We start from the raw sequence: 6296 nt of genomic DNA, 5'->3' as shown, positions 1-6296 counted from the left end.
AAACTGCAAACTTCTTATTCTTTTTTGTCAATAATGGCTTTCTTCTTACCACCCTTCCATAATAGCATGATTGGTGGAGTGCACAACTTTTAGTTTTAGACTCTCCCACCTGAGCTGTGGATCTCTGCAGCTCCTCCAGAGTTACCATGGGCCTTCTGGCTGCTTCTTGGATCAATGCTCTCCTTGCCCGGCCTGTCAGTTTAGGTGGACGGCCATGTCTTGCTAGGTTAGCACTTGTACTATAGTCAATCCATTTTTGGGATGATGGATTGAACAGTGACCTCCGTGACCCTGCTTTAAACTTCTCCACAATTTTACCCGTGACCTGTCTGGTGTTTTCTTTAGATGATGCAGTTTACTCACTAATGTTCTCTAACAAACCTCTGAGATTATACTGGGATTTAGATACACTAATTAGGTGACTTCTAAAGGCAGTTGATTGCAAAACTCTTTAACACTAAGTATCAATTTCCTCTTCACAATTTTTTGTAATATTTTGTGTTGGTCCATCACATAAAATCCCAATAAAATACGTTTAAGTTTGTGGTTATACGGAGAAAAAATGTGGAAATATTCAAGGGGTATAAAAACTTTTGCAATGCACTGTATTTAAATTTATGACATTTGGCAGACACCCTTTTCCAGAGCTAATTACATTGATCTCATTCATACATCTGAGCAGCTATAGGGTGAGGGCCTTGCTCTGGGGCCCAGGAATGGCAGCTTGGTGTAGCTGGGATTTAAAATCATAACCTTTGGATCCAAAGGCCAATGTCTTAACCACTTAGCTAACACCCCCCACATCCACCCCCCACCCCCACCAAACTTTCTGGTTTCGATCATGTCAGTCAAAAACAGGAATATGGAAGATATTTGCAGCAGCTCAGTGTTTAAAGTTCTGGGTTACTGATCAGAAGATCAGGGGTTCAACCCCAAGGTCTCACCCTAGGCCTTGTCACCTAAAATCAATAATGTCCAAATGGTTAATCCCCACATCAGCGCTCTGAAATATACTGGAAAGCATTAAATAAGTATATTTATGTATGCTGAAGATCCAAAGCAAATTGTCTTCAGTGCACAGCCAAATAAATGACTGTAGGAGTGATGGAAAGGTGTACACAAACTTTTGGTTATACCGTGTGTGTGTGTGTGTGTGTGTGTGTGTGTGTGTGTGTGTGTGTGTGTGCATGGCGCACTGTGATAGGCTGGTGACCCATCCAGGATGCCTCAGGGCCAGCATTCCCAGGATTCGCTCCAGATCCACCGCAATTCTGACCAGGAAGGAGCAACTCCAGAAGACTAAAGAGAAAATTTGATCGCAATGCACCTTCACTACCACAAGATGGCGCCAACTCATCAAATGAATCCCAAATTATATACACTAGGCGGACAAAAGTTTGTGGACACCTGACCATAAGATTGGTATGTGCTTTCTGAACATCTCATCACCGAATGCTGTTATAAAAACATACACTCTTCTAGGAAGATGTTCCACTGGAGATATGTGGAGACACAAGGGTGTTAGTAAACTGATGAAGGTGAGGTGAGGAGGCCTGGGATGCAGTCAGCGTTCATGTTCATGTTCAATACTGGTTAAAGATATGTTCATGGCGCTGGCTTCGTGCGCACTGTCATGCCAGAACAGGTTTGGGTCTCGTAGGGTCTACATTAAAATGAAATATTAAATTAAAATGGTCAGGAACAATCCACAAAAAATTAGCTAGTGACTGTTGTTCCACCAGGAGGCAAAATAGAGCCCCCCAAAAAGTGCCATTTTTATATTATTTCTTCTTAAGACCACAACAAGGATATTTCTAGGTGATGGTTGGAGTGATCGGCTGTAGACCTACTAGACTGTATGGAAAAAAGCATTAGAACACATGACTTTTCCAACCACATTTGGTTCTTCCTCAAACTGATTTCTGAATTCTGACTTCGTTTGAATTAGGAGACTCAAACCTGTTCCAGCATGGGTTTACACAAGTTGTAATGGAAGATCACCTGATATCAAACTCTGACCTCAACCATTTTGAACACCTTTGGTGTAAATGTGAACGCTGACTGCACCCCTGACCTCCTCACCTTCTCACCTACATCACTACCTGACTTTACTAACACAATTATGGCTGAATGAAACATCTTCCCAGAGGAGTGGGGGTTATTATAACAGCAAATGGGGACTAGATGTGGAATGGGATGTTCAAAAATGCAAATCTTATACTCAGGAGTTCAGGGTGGACATGCTACATAATGTCCTGAATTGTATACCATGCCTTAAATAGCGATTATTGTTGTGTATTGTAAGTTTGGATTAATGATTATTTGGTCAATTTCTAAACTGCAACTCTCTTGTTCTTGTTATTTAATCAAAATAATCCTGGGAATTGAGTCGGAAAGGAACAACCAAGTAAATCAGACCAGCTTTTGGGTTCCTGTAATGTTTTTTCTGGTCGTTTAGAAGTGCTTGGCCCCCTAATTCTCTCCTCACGCTATTAAAGTGTGTCTGTGTATCTGTGAGAAAGTGTCTGAAAGAGATTTCATGCAATGACAGAAGCTCTAAAGGCTCCTGCTGCCTTTTTAACAATGAACACCATAATGGTTTTTTTGATCAGACTACATTGTATCTTAATTATCCTTATTAACAGGCTACAATTTGAAATGGATGATTATATGAGCTTTAATTGAAAAAAAAAGAATCATACAACACGAAAAAACAGCAGGTTAATCAGATCATCCTACAGAAAGTAACGCGTATCCGAGACAGGATCTGGTGCTAACCCTCCCATATGACAATAATTTGCTGATTCTGAAGACAGATCTTTCTTTCCTATGCTGATTAGGGACCTTAGCCTTTAACCCCAGTGTCGTAAGTGCACTTAACCGCAGTCCACCCAGACTACAGCGCTGAAAACGCCTATGGGCATCACTTAGTCTCCAGAGAAACCAGCCCGAGGTGCCTTTAAACCATTGCGGCAAAAAAAAAAAAAAAAAAACACACCAAAACTCTGCAGTCATTAATATGCAAAAATGCAAATGAGTGGGTAATTAAGAGCCAGTGCTCTCTGGAGGCTCTTTGATTGCTAATGAATTCTAATCTGCAAAGAAGAGGGGGAGGGGAGAGAGGATTATACATAAAAGAAAAGCGGACAAAAAAATATTACGACAGGCATCCTGATCATATTTCATCCTCCGAGACGCTATTTTGAGCCCTGACATCACACACGAATTCGAAATATTCTCAGATCTCATAGAATGATCCATTTCAATGATAAATTTCCATCCAGGAATGTTCCTATAACAGTGTTTTTTGGGAATTGACATACTACTCAAACACGTCTTGATATCAGCCACTGATTGTGGAACCTGTATATGCTCTGAGTGAAGAAAACCGGCTGAGAGAATAGAAAAGAACACCGGCGAGATCGGCATAGCTGCATGTCAGCAACAGCTGCATTGTACAGAGACATCATTTCGTCACTTTTATAAAGCAATAACCCCCTCCTTCACCACCTCCTCCATCACCCCTCGACTTCTCCATCCTGCGTTCCACACGTGCACGCACACACACACACACACACACACACACACACACACACACATGTACACCAGCACCATTCTGTCATTGTTGAACGAGAACTCCCACAACACCCACAATATTCTCACAAAGCCATCCTCCATACACACAACAATCTCTCTCTCTCTTTTTCTCATTCTCTCTCTCTCTTTCTCTCTTTGGCTTTTCTCAGTCATTCTACAATCCTTCCTGTTCACATCATTAGTTATTGATAAGTTATAACACATATTTTTGCACACAGTGTTTACGCTATATTTACACTCTCATTGCCCGTCTGAAATAAACACAAACACACGTGTAAAACGAGGTTTCTAGGGTTGAAATAATGAGCTGTGGTGGTGTTTTTTTAGGGGGGTGGGTTCTTCAGCGTGTTTCAAGCCTGAAGATCTTAGAGCTTGTAAACAGGAAGTATGTGCCCCGTTTTCTTTTTGTTGTACCCGATGCATGAGTGATAGAGAAAGAGCTACTGAAGCAAACCGCACAGAGATGGGATTCCATATCGGCAGGTGTGTGGGTATCAGTGTGGGGCTGTTACTGTTCGTGGGAGCTCATGATTGTGCTAATGAATTCATGCTCGAATTGCAAGTGCTCTTTCCTCTGTGTCTTTGTTGAAATTTATATATATATATTTTTCCTGCCTGATTTTATGACCTTTTTTTTTTTTTTTTGGGACCCAGAGAAGAATCTGGTACATGATTTCAGACAGACATCCAGATATGAGTAATAAATGGTCTCGTTCAGAGGCAACGGGGGGGTTTGTTAAGGTGAATGTCTCAGCATCGATGTCCTTTTACTGGCCTCCGATCAAGCTAGCTCAGTGGGGGTCAGTTTACTCTCAGCCATGCGAGCAAAACAGATAGATTCCTCTCTCTCTCACCCCCCTTCCTCTCTCCCACCTTCTGCGTAGATAGACCCTGAACATGGGCAGTGGGCCAGAGCCATCAATCTAGCCCTGGCTACCAGCAGGCATACTGTGCAGCAAAGCTTTCCTTTATTTATTTATTTATTTATTTATTTCTTCATTTATTTACGTTCATAAATATGTAAAAGCCCCGAAACAGAAAGTTCTCGTGATAAAGGTCAATTCGGCTCAATCTCGGCTCAATCGCATGTCTGTGACTGACGAGAGACAGTCAGTGTTTGAAGTGATGGGAAAGGGTTGAAGGTTTTGGGGCTCACAGAGTAAAAGCTGGCCTACTTTTGTGTCTGATCAGTACCGTATGTATCTCAGATCTCAGCCTTCACCGCAGGTAGTCTTCAAGTGCAATGCACACTGCATGTCGGCTGAATCCTGAAATGCACAGATGCAGCAATTTAAATGTGGAAAAAAATTTCTCATACCTCATGCAAACATCAAAACATAACTATTTTGACGTACATCATGCGATGTAGTAGTACCTTTTCCCAAGCTCTAATTACATGCTAATTACATGTTTCTAGTCATTTCTATTCATACTCCTCTACTATCGAGCACAACGTTGTAATCAAACAAAAATAACAAATATACTGGAAATATTAGTTCTCCCCCCCGGTACTGAAACGCTGAGTTTTCTTTTATACGAATAAATATTTCACGCCATGTGTACACAAACGTACAAAAACATATGCTAATTTGACTTCTACATCTGGTGTTAATTAAGGACGGAGGGAGGGGAATGGCTAGGAGGAAGTGCGAAAGGCTCGACAGAATCACTCAGAGTCAGATAATGAGTCCTACCATGCATGTGAAAGTCTTCAGAAATGACCTCTGCCTAGTCAATATAAAAACCGTGTCTGAAATCTGGCGCGGTTCCAGGGTTTTTTATTTTAACGCCACATGCTAATGGAGTCCGAAATGCGCCTGATTCTTAGTGGCGTTCATCAAATTGCCTGTATATCAACTCCATTCTCTTTTTTTTTTTTGTCCATTGCAACCCTCCCTCCTTCCGTCTCGTTGCCCTAGTGCCTGCTCTCCATGTCAGGCCCAGCTGTTACTACAAACTACTTGGAGCGTTTACAAGCTCTGTAGTGAACCTCGCTGTTCGTATGTGAGTCCATCTACACTGCACACTCCAGTATATTTCGATAATATCGAACCTTTTTTTTGGCCTGTATTAGAACACAAGTATTTTTAATTATTATTTTTTTCAGTGGAAACAGTAAGGGTATGTGTAACAGCCGTACACACCGCACACTACACAACACCCTGGGGGTTAATTATTACGATTTACTCAGCCTCTATGCTCCAGGGAAATTCATCTTATTATTTACCAATTTCTTACTTACCCTTCTCCCCAGTGACCAGCATCATGACAATTATAATTTCATTACACATATATATGTGTATACTGTACACCAGAACTAAAGCTCCCACTCTGTATTATCAGTGGACCCTGTTTTTGTACCTTGGGCTCACATCTTATGTATAAATCAAAAAGAAAAAAGGGCACATAATTGGGCCGTAAGGACCTCTGGGTCGTGATAAAGTGTTACTCTAAATCTAATTAAAGGCACACGTACACCACCTGCAATTCCAGGTATTAGAACGAAACACAAGTGAAGCAGCAAAAGACATTTTCTGAATGTATTGTTCTGTGTATTTATTAAACCAGTTTTTTTTCCTGCATTATATTTCTTAACATTATTAATAAACATTAACATTATTTTGTGTGTGTGTGTGTGTGTGTGTGTGTGTGTGTGTGTGTGTGTGGGGGGGTGACGACTCTATATGAAGATTACATTA

This window comes from Silurus meridionalis, chromosome 9 (assembly GCF_014805685.1).
Source record: "Silurus meridionalis isolate SWU-2019-XX chromosome 9, ASM1480568v1, whole genome shotgun sequence".
NCBI lineage: Eukaryota > Metazoa > Chordata > Actinopteri > Siluriformes > Siluridae > Silurus > Silurus meridionalis.
Note: the sequence above shows the minus strand (reverse complement) of the source record.